General features: G+C 41.6%; 1 long non-coding RNA gene across 1 annotated transcript; it reads right to left on the bottom strand.

The window, feature by feature from the left end:
• Nucleotides 1–360: 360 nt before the first annotated feature.
• LOC110208257 (uncharacterized) lies at nt 361–15,789 on the bottom strand. Its single transcript, XR_002324442.2, has 2 exons — nt 15,671–15,789; nt 361–653 (listed from the first exon to the last, which is right to left on the bottom strand). It is a non-coding gene; the product is annotated as an uncharacterized LOC110208257 (long non-coding RNA).
• Nucleotides 15,790–16,453: the final 664 nt, after the last annotated feature.

Here is a 16,453-nt window from a genome sequence, read left to right as displayed (position 1 = left end):
CCTGTATTTTGTTGATGCACTTGTTGCTATATTTCGGTCATGGTGACCTGGCTACACAGTACAGTGTCTAGCTTGACTGCACATCTTTAATTGCTTCTTTGGTTTTACTTCAGCAAACTAAGAAATATAGATATGTTTGTTGTGTGCATTGCTTTGTTTTCAATTTCTATGGTACATTGAGAATGTGAGCCAAATATTGGCCAGTTGGTGTGAGGGGGGAATTTGCCCATCAGGGCTATTTAATCAGGTCCTTTGCTTCTGTCTGTGTCTCCTTTCATCAGAGAATTCTGGGGGGGAGGGACACCCAAATCTCAAGGTTTGAAATAATAATAATAAATTAACTTTCTGTTTCTCCTTGGATACCTCTATGTGTTCTTTAATTTGAGTGGCAGCCCACACAGGGGTAACCAATGAACTTCAAACCCATCAGTGATTTGGGGTGGGGGAGGTGTCTACCCCAAGCATGTGAAGACTTCCCTTTGGCAGAATGGGTGAATTAGAAGACTTTTTTCCCAATGGCCATGAAGGTGGCTGAGGCAGGTATTGTAGAGCACTTAGAGCCTGGTCAGACACCAAAGTCTTCAAGGTCATCCACTGTATCCTGGGTCACCACCAGTCTCCTTGATTTTTGTCCTTCCACCAGACTTTGATGACTGAAAGAAAAACAGAGGCCAACAACATTGAGCAGCTCTGCATTGCTTAACCAACTTAAGACATCACTGGTCCTCTTTGAAAATGAAGGATAAACGATGACAGCTGGTTCTCCAAATCCAAAATTCACTATTTCTTCCTCTCTGCCTATATAATTTCTGATCATCTTTTAAAATTTAGATCAAATTTCATCTCTGTGAAACTTTCTCTGGCCATTCCAGTTCTCTATCTGGTACCATTCTCAGGACTGAGAGTGCTTTTGTTCTGTTGATGGTATTGAGAGCAGAAGGAAAAAAAGATTGTTAGAGGTGATGGAGTAGTGAGGCACAAATGAGATAAGGAATGTAAAGCACATTGAGAACCTTACAGTAAATGCCACTTCTTATTATAATTAGCCTCCAGTCTAGTGATGACTTCATTCCCTAAGCCTTCTATTGCACTCCTGCTGAACTCAAGCAATGTTTATAGAGCAACACAGAGGTGTGCTGGGAAATGTTTAATGGCTACACTGGAGGGATGGGACAATGTATGCACACACAGTTTTAAGGTTAATCTTCATTATTAATACTTTCTTAAATCTAGACAATCAGTAAAACCATAAATCAAACCTTGATTTGTAGCAATTGCTGATTTCTGAAGTGTAAATGCTCACACTGAAAATTTAGCCATGGATTCTCACAAGCAAGTTAGATCTGGCTGTAACACATGCCTGGTTAGAGGACTATACTGGAGAGTGAAGGAGGAGAAAGGAGGTGAAATGCATTATCTTACAAATAGGGGTGCATGCGATGAACCATAATACAGAGAGAAAGGGGTTGGGGAGTTGATATCCCATGAATCTCATTGTCATCTGAACTGTAAAAAGAAAGGTAGAATATATACATAAAAATACACATACAGCATGGCATGCAAATAGGAAATAGTATAGGATAGGGACAGATGACAGTGGGATTTAAGAAAGAAAACAAAATCATTGAGGCAGTAGTCATAAGCAAAATAAATTCTAATGTTAGAAGGTGAAGTAAAAAGAGAGAATTAAAAATAAATAGCAAAAATCTGTGATTGGGGATAGGATAAGGGGAAAAGAGAAGATACAGATCATGTCATTTACAGATCACAAGGGTCAGGTCAAGCAAACTCTTCTGTCACAATTTCTTCTTCATTATAAATAAAGAGAGAAGGGGAAAGAGAAGGGGAAAAGTATAAGAGGACAGGATAGAGGAAATGCACATTCATAACTGGGAACATAAATGGAATGAATTTACCCATAAAAGTAAAATGTGCTCAAATATTTGTTGTTTAGTGTCTCTTTCTAACAGGAATTGCCTAACAGTTAAATGTCCTTCTTTAAGAAACACTGCTTCTTCTTTCCTCATTATAGCTTTGCTCCATATGAAAATTGCTCATCATTCAAACTTTGCATGCATTGAGGCCCACAGGACTTTAACAGAGGCTATAACTGAGCCCAGGACACCTTTTCTGGGGATCTAATCTTACCATTTGGTATTCATTCAGTGATACTGTTGAAATTAATTAGGAAGATAGAGATGTTGCATGATTACTGCTCCAAATACCCAATGCCGCATTGGCACAATGCTCTGATGATTAGTTTGCTGGAGGCCATGCCAATAGCACATTATACAAAGAGTCAGGAAATTTTAAAAAAAATTTTAATCAGGCTATTTTGCTTAGTTGTTTTAAAGGTAATGCCCTTTTTTTTAGGGGTGGGAAAGGGAGGAAAGGAATAAGCATTTATTTAAGCCCTTTCTTACTATGTGCCAGGTTCTATGCTAAGTTCTTTATAAATATTATTTCATTTGACCCTGACAATAAAACTGTTAGGTAGGTGCTATTATTACCCCTTTTTTTATAGTTGAGGAAACTGAAACAAACAGAGCTTAAGTGACTTACCCAAGGTCGTATAGCTAGTGTCAAAGGCCACAGTTGAATTCAGGTCTTCCTGATATCAAGCTTAGCAGTCTATCAAATGTATTACCTAGCCACTCATCTAATTGAGGAAATATAATTTTCATACATTTATACAGTTAAATAATGTTAAACACTATAAAATACTATGCATAGAAGAGATCAGATGGTAGTATGGTGTAGAGGAAAGGGCACAAGTCCTGTGTTTTGGTACTGACACTAGCTATGTGACCTTGTGGGCAGCTAAGAGGCACAGTGAATGGAGTGCTGGCCCTGGAGTCAGGAAGACCTGAGTTCAAATCCGGCCTTAGACACTTACTAGTAGCTATATGACTCTGGACAAAGAACAAAAATGTGACCTTAACTAATTCACACCCCTCTTGGTCTTCAGTTTCTATTCTGTAAAATGAGGGGGTTTAACTAAATGATTTCTAAAGTTCCTTCCAACTCTAACCTTTTATGGTTTAAGGACTGAGACCCAACTACGTGCTTAGCCCTAGCTCTATACTAGGTGTTATAGGACATACAAGAGAAGATGACATCCTTGTCATCAAGAAGCTTACTCTCTGATTGAGGAGATAAAACTTACATGCATGAAAGCTTTTCAGAATAATACAAGTGTGGGGATAAAAATTATCCAACCTACAATAAGAGAAACTGAAGTAGAGCTCTGAGCTACTGGCACTTCTTTAAAGGGTCCATGGTCCCCTATGATGAAGTGGACTTCAGATCTTCCTCATGATCTGAGATGCCCTATTTTTATAAGGTTAGATATGTAAACATTCAAGAATAGCTATATCAGATAAAGAATAATTCCACTGGTTGACATATGATGCATAGACTAAAATGAGCAAAACAGTATATCAGCAGAGTCATGATAGGACAAAGAAAGGAATATCTCCACTGACTAGGTGATCATAAGATGGTTACAAGATGGGCATCTGCTCATGTTGGACAAGAGGGAATGGACTGAAGGTACAGAAATAATTTTGGGGGACTTTCCATGTAGTTGAATCACCTCCACCACACTGGGTTTGGTCATCATCACAAGGAAAAACAAGGGTGGAGAGTCTCCAGCCAACTTCCCATGAATATGCAAGTGATCTTACATCTGCAGCTCATAGCCCTGAGGTCAAATGTACAGAACTTAGAATCATATTAAACTGATTGATACTGATTGGAATAGAGTAGGGGTCTTCAACGAATCTACTTCCTCATTAGCCAGTAAATAATTAACCAGAATATAATCAGTATATTCAGCCAGTATATATAATTAAATCCCAGAATGGAGAGCACAGTCTCTAAGTGTTAAAGGACATTTAAGCCTAGAGAAATTAGAGTAAAATATTTGGGGAATGTTTGATGAAGAGAATGAGACAAACCTTATGAACCAAGTCATAACCTGACATTTTTGTAGCAGGAAAACAATATGGAAAACACTGGGAATACAATGATGTCCTATAGTGGGAAGACATAGACCAGGATATCAATTCAAGCCACTGACGGAAGAGCGGTGGTGTAGGTAAGGTAGAGTAAGGGAGAAGCTCATTCCACGACGTTAAGTAACTGCAAATATTGTTAATACATTTTCATTTAGTGCTCTAGGACAAAACTTCAGTCACCCTACATTACTTATAGCCTTGCTTATCATTCCTAAGCATCTACTATTAGACAAGTACTGAAAATCTCAAGATTTTCCTTGGTATGGAAAGAAACTCTCAGGGAATCGAGGTACGTTTTAAAATAATCTCTCCTTATACCCACTGAATATTTCATTATTTCAATTTAGACTAAATCTGGGATTTCTTCCCTTTACACCTGAGGATAACACTAAGTTTTTATTTCTTCCTTATCAGAACAATTGTTGGATGTATTTCTTTTTTAAAAGATGTTTCAGACACAACAGACCCTTCTCAACAGACATTTAAAGACGAGGCAGCTAGATGGTATACCCGATAGCATGCTAGGCCTGGATCGAGGAGTTCGTTGCTGTTCGGTCGTTTTGTCATGTCTGACTCTTCGTGGACCCATTTTGGGATTTTCTTGGCAAACATATTGGAGTGGTTTGCCGTATCCTTCTCCAGCTCATTTTACAGGTAAGGAACTGAGGTAAGGCAAGATTAAGAGACTTGTCCAATATCACACAACTGGTTAACTGTCTGAAGCTAGATTTGAGCTCATGAAGATGATTCTTCCTGAGTCCAAGCCACGTGCTCTATCCACCTAGCTGCCCTAAATCAGGAAGACCTGAATTCAAATCTGCCTCTGATTCTAGTTATATGACCTTGGGTAAGTCTCTTAAACTCTATTTGCTTCAGTTCCCTCACTCTAAAAAGGGGACAATAATAGCACCTACCTCCCAGGTTGGTGGTAAGGGTCAACTGAGATAATATTTGTAAAGAATGTGCCCAGTACCTGGGACATAGGAAGTGCTTAATAAATGCTTATTCCTTTTCTCCCTTCTCCACCCCCCAAAAGTATATTCCTTTAAGGCAGCTAAGGAAAACCACCTGACTGCAGGTGAAATCACATTACACATTCCGCTTTCTAGTTTACTACTTGTTAACAGATAGAAACATTGTCCCCATTAATTGTTGTACTTGCCCTGAATTCTGTTGCCTCTCAGGGCTGACATTATTTATATTATTGTCACCATCGTGTAGCTTGTTCTTTTGGCTCTGATTTCTTTACTCTGTGTCACTTGATACAAATCTTCTGTGGTTCATTGGCTTCTTCCTAGAAGTCATGCCCTATGGAACAATACTATTCCATTGCATCCGTGTGCCATGCCATAATCTGTTTAGCCATTCCTCAATTGTCACACACATGCTTTGTTTCCAGCTTCTTTCTGTTGGGTGTGTTTTCCATTGGGTTCCCATTACACATTTCCTGACAGATGATCCATCAGGTTAGCTCTCTTAGATAGGATGCCACTGTTAAACCCAACATGCTTCCTCATGAAAAACAAAAACAAAAGCTTAGCATTTTGTGATTGAGGTGTTTTATTACAGGTGGAAGTTTCCCACCACTGATATTTGAGATGATGCCCCCCAAAAGTGCCCTCTCCCTTGGCTCCCTATGCCATCGATGTTATGGCCCTTTTGTGAATGTTAATGTACTTCCAACTTCAAATTCCACTAGGAACATTGAAAGTCAATGTGTGGGCCATGTGACTCAGTCAGTGCTAGCTTGAAGCCATTTCAAAAGCTCCTGCAGCTTTAACAGAGAATGGCCTTTTCAGAAATGCCAGGGTAATTAGAAACAATGGTGCTGTTTTCTCTAATCAGGGCAAGGTTCTGAAGACTATGCAGCATTGATTAGAAATCAGCTGCCTCTTCTTAAATACACACTGTTTCAAACAACTGGTTAGGCCAGCAGTGACTGGGAATTCAAAGAATTGACTCTAGGGACCAGGCTAATTCCAGCTAGACTGAGTGACCACTCTTTCAGGGTCAGGTTGTCCAAGTCCCACCTTATGCTGCCTTCAGGATTCTCATGTGATATTATATTCAAATGGGAAAGCAAAAATCAAAGAAGACAGTTGGTCTTTGGATAAACAAAGCTTGATAAAAAAAAATAATAATACTGAGGTTAAATAGTGGTGCCCAGGACACACAGATAGTAAATGACCATAGCTACTAGGTGTCCAGACTTTAATTTTTTTGGAAGAAGAGGCGGCATCTAAGCTGAACCTCGAAGGAAATGAGGAATTCCAAAGAGTGTATAGGGAGAACACTCCAGGCATGGGGGATAGCAGGTGCAAAGGCATGCAGGCGAGAGAAGAAATGTGATGTATAGAGAACAACATGTGTATCAGGCTGAAACCAAGAGTTTAAGAAAGAGAGTAATGTGAAGTCAGTCTGGTAAGATTGGTCACAGCCAGATTATGAAAGGCTCAATATGCCAGATAGAAGAGTTAACAATACAGTGATGTAGAAAGGGAAGAAAATGGCATCCTTGGTTGATAGGTGAGGGAACTAACATCTAAAGAGGTCAAGAGATTGCCCAATAGCAGAGCTGCATTTAGAATAGAGCTAAAAGAAACCACAGAGGTCAACCTTATCCGAAGCATGAATCCCTTCTACAATACCCATGATAGGGTGAGTACCTGGTGAGATAGCCCTTCAGAGCTAGGATGGATCTAATTATTAAGAAAGTCTTCCTTATTATTGGTTCAAACTCATCTCCTTATAATTTCTACCCCTTGCCCTTAGGCCCTGTGAGGCCACAAGAAATAACTCTAAATCTCTCTTTTTCAAATATTTGAAATCAAGTATCATGTTTCCTCTAATTCTTTTCTTCCTCAGGTTAAGCATCCTCAATAGGTTAAGCATCCTCAATAGCTTCAGCCCTTTCTCGGAGAAAATGATTATATGTCCCTTCACCCTCCCAGTCACCCTCTTCGGAAACACTCAACATTGCCCATTTGTTCCTTAAAATGTAGCGTCCTGAATGTAATAGCCCTGGTATGATCCAAGCAGTACCAGCTACAGTAACTATCATTACCCAGGGGTGCACTGGGAAATATTTAACAACTGTCTCTGGGGAGTGGGATAATGTACAGACTTCAAAGTTGAATCTGCATCATTAACACTTTCTCCATCACTTTCTTAAGTCTAACCAAGCACCAAAATAATAAACCAAGCCCTGACTTGTTGCATTATGCTGATTTCTGAAGTTTAAATGCTCACACTGAAAATTTAATGATCAGCTCTTAAAGAGCCAGTTTGCTGGCATCAGCTGCCTCCAGCACAGCCCTGCCACCTCACCTATTCTGGATGCTATGCTTCTATTTATAAAACATAAGCTACAATTAGCATTTGCGGCATCCCATCGCATTGTTGATTCCTACTGTTTTTAGTCATATAAAATCATAAAGACTATTCCCCCATAAACTGCTGTCAAGATACAGCTTTTCCATCCTTTACTTGTGGGATTTCAAAGATCTAGAACATTTTTTGTTGTTATTTAGTTGTTTTGCAAACATGTCTGACTCTCTGTTACCCCATTTGGGGTTTTCTTGGCAAACATATTGGAGTGGTTTGCCATTACGTTCTCCAGTTCATTTTACAGATGAGGAAACTTAGGCAAACAGGGTTAAATGACTTGCCCAGTGTCACACAGCTATTTACTAAGTGTATGAGGCTAGATTTGAACTCAGGAAGAAGAGTCAGGAAGAGGAGAGCCAAACTCTATTCACTGTGCCACCCAGCCACCTCTAGAACATTTATTCCTATCCAATTTCATCTTCTTTTGACCAGTTGTTCCAGGCAGTTTAGAACTCTCTGATCCTTGGTTGTGTCATCTATAGTGTGAATTCTCCCTCCCAGTTTTATACTGCCTACAAATATAAGAGGAATTCTAAAGACAGAGTTCTGAGTAACACCAGGCATGGCCTCCTCCACGAATGACGTAGATCCATTAATCAAAATCCTCTGGGTATGGTTATTCAAGTGGTTATGAGTTCACCTGTAGCATCACCCAGTCCATATCTCTCCATCTTTTCTATAAGAATATTGGGGAGGGGGGAGAGGGAGAACTTTGTGAAATACCTGACTGACATCTAGATATACTATAAGATTTTCTTGATCTAGTAACTGTCTCAAAAAAATAAAATGGGGTTATCCTGGCATAGCTTTGTGTGTGTGTGTGTGTGTGTGTGTGTGTGTGTGTGTGTGTGTGAGTCCAAGCTGGCTTCTATAGATCATCAAGTCCATTCCCAAGGACCCCCAGGCCATTGGTTCAATATATGTGCCTTAATTTTGTCTGTGTCTATAGGAGGCTCAGTGGCCTTTACTTGCAAAATCCATCTTCTTCCCTTTTTTTGGACACTGGGATGTTTGCCCTTCCCCAGTCTTTCAGTACCACTATTATTCTCAATCCCTCAAAAGCCAAGGCCAGTGGTTCCAGGATCAGGCCCAATAAGGCTCCAAACTTTCAATTCTATGAATATTCCATTAGAATGATGGCAGGAGGGAGCAGGGGACAGAGGTCCTCAGGTTATTTTCCGTCCTCATTAATGTATTTCAGAAAGTGCAGACCCCTTTGGCATTTGAAAGGGCAGAAGCCCATTTCTTCCAGAAATTCCCCCAGGAATTAAGAACTGTCTCATAATGAGACTCACTTTAAAGGAGAGACTAAAAGCAGGGGATGTAGGCATTCTGAAACTTGGACAGAGAATTATATATTTCAGCTCATGAGCACCAGGACTAGGGAAGGTGGAGAACTAAATGACTGAAATGAGCCTGATTCCTCAGGCTGACACCATTAAAGAGGATCAGGAGGTACAAACTGCATGCTAACCACCCCTCTGAGGAATGTGAAGCTGAGAATTTATTCTCTTTTGTGGTATTCAGATTTGAATAGGCATTAGGAACTGAGAAGAGGCCAAATCACCTGCAAAGAGGAGGGAAGCAAATGTACAACCCAGAGCCAGCTACTTGCTAGATGCTAAAACCCTCAAGCAACAAAAGTCACTAGACCAGTCAAGCACTTGATTAATAGAGCCAACACCTTGACAGTTCTCTTGCAATGGAAGGTGGAAGGCTGGGAAGGCTAGAGTCCTCAGCATGGGACTGTTTCTGAGAACCCTAGGCTCTCAGCTTGCTATGTGGGAAGCACGCTGCTGGAGATACTCTGTGAAAAGAGGCTGGGGAGGTGAGGAAGGAATTCAGACACTTTCCTTTTTTTTTTTTGGCCTTTCTCTTTTTTATTTCTTTGTGAAAATCCCAAAAGTCCTGCACAGTTGGATAAACAGATAGACAAGGGTTGTATTCTTTTAAGACCTGCTTCTTCTCAAAGGCTGAGGGTGCTGCTACCTTTGAAGGCTGTGCAGCCTCCCTCTGCCCCTCACCCCTGGGCTTAGCTTTCCCAGCCCACCCCTGATCTGTTCCTTGGCTCTTTTCCAGGGGGCTAGGCTGTCCATCTGTACCCTTGAGGGTCAGTCTGGCTATCATGCATGCTCCTGGGGTGTCTCAAGGCTCCAAAGAATTAAATTTGGTTGTTCAAGAACAGTCCTAGTTGGGGTAGGGCAGCCAGGGCTTGGAGTTGTGGGGGCCCATTGATTTGGAGGGGTGGGGTTGGGAGGGCACAAGATTTACCAGCTCCCCCCAGGTCAGCTCTGGGATGGGGGGAGATGAGGACGCTGAACCTCCCTGTTATTGCTGGTGAATCCCAAGAAGGCCCCCACCTCTAGTCCCATCACAGGAAGACCTGGTGTCTTTGTCATTTCCCTAAAATAACCCAAACCCTAAAGGTGTGGATGAGTCAGAAATGCTTCAGAGATGCTTCAGAGATCAAGCTTCTTGCCCAAAGGATGGGTGGGGAGGTGGTTGGCTGGGGGCAGTGTTCAGTCTTCGGGGTTTGGGAGGAGAGGAGGGAGAGATACTGAGGCAAGGACTGAGTGACTGAGATTGGGGAGGGGGTTGGAAGAGGTGTTGAGATGGCAAGATCCGGACAAACTGATAGACACTCAGCTCCCATCTCCATCCCCAAGGAAACTTCTAGGCTTTCAGCCACCAACCCTATTTCCTGCACCTCATCTACAACCCCACCCCTCAACTGTCCTAGAGAACAAAGTGCTGGAGGGGTCCTTGCCTCTACCGAAGGGCGCATGTGGGGAGGGCCATAGGGTCTTTGGTCGTGCTGAGCAGATACCCCCAATTAGAAAGTGCACAGAGGAGATGGGGTCTGGGGACTTGGCAAGGGCTGGGATAGGGAGATGTAGGGGAGACACTGGTCCAGGACTCTTTCTTAAAGTGTGCTTTGCAATCATCAGTGCTCAGGGCCAGCCCCCAGCTTCTCCAAGTCCCACTCCACCGGATATCTACTTAAGATTCTATGTGCCTCTATCCCCACCCCACCACGGATCCTGAGCAGACTAGCCATCAGACACTTTCCTTTGAGCCCCTCTAAATGACTTCTTTTCAATCCCTTACTTTTACAACTGAAGACTACAAGGAGATAGCTTAAAAGGAAAACACAATCTTCCTGATTGACAAGTCATAAACACATTTGCATAAAAACAGAGAGGTTTGGGCTGAGCTGAATGTCAAGATCTCTACAGGAAGTTTCTTGGTCAGTTCTAATATATGTCCTGTCAAGGCCAGTCTCTTAAAGGAAGATGAGTTTTTAGAAAACCCTGGGTAAATCTCCCCCTGCCTCTGCCTTCTTAGCCTTCTCTTCCTCCCAGACTTTCAGGCCTGCAAGCAGCAGCTACCACCATTAAACTGAGACCTGGAAGGCAATAAATATTGTGGACTGTTAGGAGACAGGACTGTACGAAAGGATTAAAAAGTGGAAAAAACTGTAACTGTGGCTCAGGAAGCAAAGAACATGATCAGGGTAAAGCCACAGAAACCCAAGCTAAGGGACTGACTAAGTAGTATATGGGATGAAGTAGAGATGATGACCAGGGACTGGACTAGTTAGGGAAAGTTTCATGGAGGAGGAGGTTAAGCCTAACCTAGGCCTATATCAGAATTCTGAGGGCTCTTCAGGGGGCCTAGCTCTCTATTGCCAACATCAGTACCTGCTGAGCCTTGCCTCATCTGGGGAACAGCATCCCCCCATTAGCTCTTATTTGTCCAGCCCAGGAAGGATATTGAAAGCCAGAGCAGTAATCATGCTGCAGGTTCTGTGTTTTGTGGACCTGTCTAATTTATTGATTCTATATTACTGCCAGTGTTGCAGTAGCAGCAAGCAGGCTTTCTGGCCAAGAGACTGAATCCATTCCTAAGCCCCCCAACCTCCCTCAGGGGTTGTGGACTATACACCATATTCACCCCCCCCCAAAGTCAACCAAACAAAACCCCTAGACTCAGCTATTACTGCTGTGGGCTCTGAAGCTGGACAGAGCAGATAGGCCCAGATGATAAGAACCAGTACCACATTGCTGGCTGGCTCTAGCAGTGATGTCAAACCATTGAATAGCACATAAGGCTCCCTGAAGGCCACATATTGACTTAGAAGAGCATATATTAACATTATGCATATTCTATTGTGTTTTTATTTATTTTATTAAGTACTTCCTAATTACAGTTTAGTCTGGTTTTGGTACACAATGCAGCCAACCTGCAGTTACCTACACTATCCCACACAGAATGTGTTGAGTGCTATTTCATGTCCCAAAGGCAGATTATTAAGTGATCCAATTTAGTCCTTCATGTTTTTGTGTTTTAATTCAATAGTTCTTGTACTAGGGGTGTAGTAACTGCAGCCTAACATCTTTCACGTAATATGGAGGGACAAGACTCTTTGTGGGGCTACCTTTTTTTTTTTTTTGCTTTTTGGTGAAGCAATCGAGGTTAAGTGACTTGCCTAGGGTCACACAGACATAGAGCCATGTGTCTGAGACTGGATTTGAATTCATGTCCTCCTGATCTCAAGGCCAGAGCTCTATCCACTGCGCCATCTAGCTGTCCCTGTTTCTTCCTTCCTTCCTTCCTTCCTTCCTTCCTTCCTTCCTTCCTTCCTTCCTTCCTTCCTTCCTTCCTTCTTTCCTTCCTTCTTCCTTCCTTCCTTCCTTCCTTCCTTTCTTTCTTTCTTTCTTTCTTTCTTTCTTTCTTTCTTTCTTTCTTGGCTACCTTGAAGGTTTGTGTAAAAACACTGAAAATCGGATCCAAGATCCTGTGCCTGGGCCCTGGCTCTGGTACTTAATAGCTGGGTGAACTTAGTAAGTCACCTCATCTTTATGCACATCAACTTCCTCACCTGTAGAATTAGGGAGTTGAGTTAGATGACTTCCAAGAATCCTCTCGTCTCTAAATCCTGTGTACCCACTGTTGGGTCTAAAGAGAATCAGGAGGAGAGAAGACATTCCAGTGGGGGACCAGGGCCATGAAGATGCACAGACAAAGGGAATGTTGAGTTCAGGAAACAGCTAGTCGCTCCGTGTCACCAAATAAGCCTGAAATAATAGGTAAGAACCAGGATGTGGACCATCTTAGCCTAGGGTCAATAGAGAGATGTTGAAGTTGTGGGTTGGGGAGAGACAGGGCCAGATCTGGGGTATAGAAACTTCAAACCTCAGCCACATGTTCAAACTCTACTGCCTGTGCCTTCCTGCCCATCTTGGACCTCTAGACATTGTCTCCTGACACTTCTGCCTATGCCCTTGCCTGACTTGACCCTTTGAATGCCAAACCTGGCCCACCGATGTGAACCCTGCAGCTTCCCTTTGCCTTCCAGTTGGGAGCACACTCCAACTGCAACTTTGCTTTGCTTTTAGCATTCCTAGTACCTACATGTCAGTCAGTCAACAAGCACTTATTAACAAGCTCTTGACATGTGACAGAAACTGTGCTAAGTGCTGGGGATACAAAGAAGAGCAAAAGCAAGGTTCTGTTCTCATGGAGCTTACATCCAAAAAACAAAAATTGTACATACAAGATACAGCAATGTAAATGGAAAGTAATCTCAGAGAGAAGACACTAGAGGTGAGGACTATATGCAGAAGGGGTAGTGTGAGCAGAGTCTCAAAGAAAGCTGAGAAGTTATGCCTTCTACCTATAAACTCCATACCCTGGCCATGATCTCTATCCTTTATTCAGCTTTAAGCCAACCTATGGATTTGACCTATTGAATGCTGGTCATTCTAGCCTACTGTGTAGGTGCTGTGAGGCCTGAAGAATAAAAAGGAATGGGAAAGATAGTCAGCCAGTGGTCTCTGAATGGATAATCTAGTTTGCTGTGGTGTGGTTACCTAATCCATTCATTTTAAAAATCAAAACCATAGAATTTTGAGGTCAAAGGGAAATCAGTGATTATAGGATGGTCAATTTAGAGCTGGAAGGAAACTTAGAGGTCATTTAGTCCAATTCTCTCCTTTTACAGATAAGGAAACAGAGACTATAGATTTTATATGATTGTTTGGATTGTATATACTTTGTCTCTTCAACTAGATTATAAATTCTTTTTGAAAATTGGCTATGCTCAACAAAAACAAATAAATGTTCTCACAATATACTTTTAACTTTAACCTGTATCATTAACATTTTCTCCATCACTTTTTAAAATCTAAGCAATTAAAAACCCAATTAATCAAGAAAAAATAAGTAAATGGGCTATGTCTTATTCTTTTTTAAATCTACCACAAACATTTACTACAAAATTATCGTATTAAATTAATGAATGAATTGGGAGTCAGTGCACTGTTGGAGTTCTAGAGAAATGGAAGAACATTCACCTCAATTTGAAATATTTACAATGTGGCCAGTCCTGGATTCTGCACTGTGAAGATGACAGAGAACATAAAAGTCACACAAAAGATATGGTCCTGGCTTTCAAAAAGCTTGCTTAGTTGGAGAGAAAGGTTATAGAAATATAGACAATAGAATCACAGGCTGAGAGCTGGAAGGGATTGTAGAGGCCATCTAATTACAACTTTCCCCCTGATTTTACAGATGAAGACTTTGAGGCTTAGAGAGATTGTGACTGGCCCAAGGTCATACAGGTTCCAAGGGGCAGAACCAAGATTCAAATCCAGGTTCTCTTTCTCGAAGAAGTCTACCATTTCCATGGTACCATGCTGCTTCACACTAAATGATTAGAGACCCAGCAATGTTTAAGCATCAAAATAAATAATATAGTCTATACAAGTGCTTTGAGGAGGCAGCTAGGTGTCTCAGTGGATAGAGTGCTGGGAGTCAAGGTCTGATTTCAAATCTGCCCTCAGACACTTACTAGCTGTGTGACCCCAGGCAAGTCACTTACTTAATTTCTGTTTGTCTTAATCTAATGTGAGAAATGAACATTTCTCTTATTTTTAATAACTAATTATTGTATTAGGACCAAGTTTTTCCCCTTTTGTACTTCCTCATCCAGAAACCAACCACTGTGAGAAATGTCTCTTAGAGATTTACACAGACCAAGATCTAATCAAACCGTAAAATAAATTCTAAGTTTGGGCTAATGGATGTATTTCTGCTCATTGTATTTGCTCAGACAGGTCTGGGGAAAAGTTGATTCTCCCTATTATCAGACAGGTGATATGGAAATTGATGTCTCTTTGACCAAGATTTGAATGACATAAGTCAGGTACCCCAAGATCTTCATTTTAATATAGCCCACACCTCCCATTATGTTAACCAAACAGAGTTCATTTCCACCCTTCAGCCATGCCTACTCTTCAAAGGGCATATAAACTGTGACCCCACTGCCATTAAGGGTCTTTGGTCTAAGAGAGATGGCCAAATGACCATCATTTTATTAATAACCTGCGGGCCTTATTAATAAAATTATTAAATTACACAGAAACTATGTTTCTCAAAACTTTTTAATCATCACACTACTAGAAAAGGAAATGGCAAACCACTCTATTATCTTTGCCAAGCAAACTTCGTGGATGGTATGGTCCATGGAGTCATGAAGTCGGACACGACTGAACAACAAGAAATTCATTGAGAAGTTAGCTTGTATTCTCAGCATCTTCTTAGGAGAAGGACATTTGATACTATATCTCTAGTCCAAACACAGCCCTAGTTTTAGTACCCAAACCAGGGCACGACTTAGAAGTCCTAGCTTGCTGCTCCATACCTTCACAAGTTCTGCTACTTGAGGGTGAGACTAACTCAGGTATACAAGGTAAATTCCATGACTCTTTTGGATAGCACCACCACCAGAGTTTACCTTGACTCTTCACTGTCCCTTACCAGCCTCACCCTCACATCTAACCAGTTGTAAGCCATTTGGATTCTACCTCCATAAAGTCTCTCACTCATCCCCTCATTTCCAGTTATTGGGTCCACTTCAGTTCCTTCTCCCCTTCTCATCTGGACCATTGCCATCGCCTTTTAAATAGTTTGCCAGTTTCCAATCTCTCACCTCACCATTCCATGTCATTTCCCTGCTCAAAAACCTTTAACAATTCCCTATTGTTCCTAAGGGTAAATAAATTCTTCTCAGCTTGGCATTTAAGACCCTTCACAATCTGGTGCCCACTTTCCTTTCTGGTCTTATTTCCCCTTATGCACCAGTGTGTTACAGTCAAACTAGACTACTAACAAATTGTCCACCTAGACATTCCACTTTCTAACCCATTGCATTCATACCAGCCTTCCCTCATACATAGAGAGCATCCAATCCTCATTTCTACCTGGCGGAATCCATATCTTCCTTTAAGGCTCAGCTCAGGGGTCACTTGCTTTGTGAAGTAGAAAAAGTTGTCCAGAGGAAAGAACCTAGGTTTCACAATCAGAGGATCTGACCTTTGCTATGGACTACCTACGTATGTGGCCTAGAATAAATTGCTTAACTTTTCTGTGTCTTAGTTCAGAGGTGTCAAATTCTAACTGGGGGTTGGTAGCTGGAAGCAGATTAAAAATGGGAAATGTTTAAATAAAAATGCAATACAACATACTGCATGTTAATGTTAATCTGTGGGTTTCTAAGTCAATATATGTCCTGCAGGGATTCTCTGACACTGCTGCTTTAGTTTGCTCACCCACAAAATGGGGCAAGGTGGACTAAATCTGAGGTCATTTCTGGCTTTTTTGTAATGTGCCAAATAGTCTGCTAAGTGCTAGTGGTATAAAGAAAAAACAAAGCAGTTAATGTCCTCAAGGGTCTTACATTCAAATGGGGGGGGGGAAGGAGAAATGTGTATATAAATAGCTCTATATGTAGCCAGAGTTTGAACAAGGAGCAAAGACCTGCCCTTACTTCTTCCAGCTGACCAGATACGCTAGTTTAGTGCTTGAGTGCTTTGAAAATTACAAAATCCCTGTGAAGAGGTCCAGGACCTTTGGGGTGCTGGGACCCCAAGATCACGGTACCGGGCCCTGCTAAATGAATTCAACTCAAATCTTCTTCAGCCAGAGGAAAAGTTTATTAGTGATAAATCACATTGACCAGGTGACACCCATCAAGACGAGCGGGC

The sequence above is a fragment of the Phascolarctos cinereus genome, unplaced genomic scaffold (assembly GCF_003287225.1).
Source record: "Phascolarctos cinereus isolate Bilbo 61053 unplaced genomic scaffold, phaCin_HiC Scaffold_726;HRSCAF=1367, whole genome shotgun sequence".
Classification (NCBI taxonomy): domain Eukaryota; kingdom Metazoa; phylum Chordata; class Mammalia; order Diprotodontia; family Phascolarctidae; genus Phascolarctos; species Phascolarctos cinereus.
Note: the sequence above shows the minus strand (reverse complement) of the source record. Positions and strands in the feature narration are given on the sequence as shown.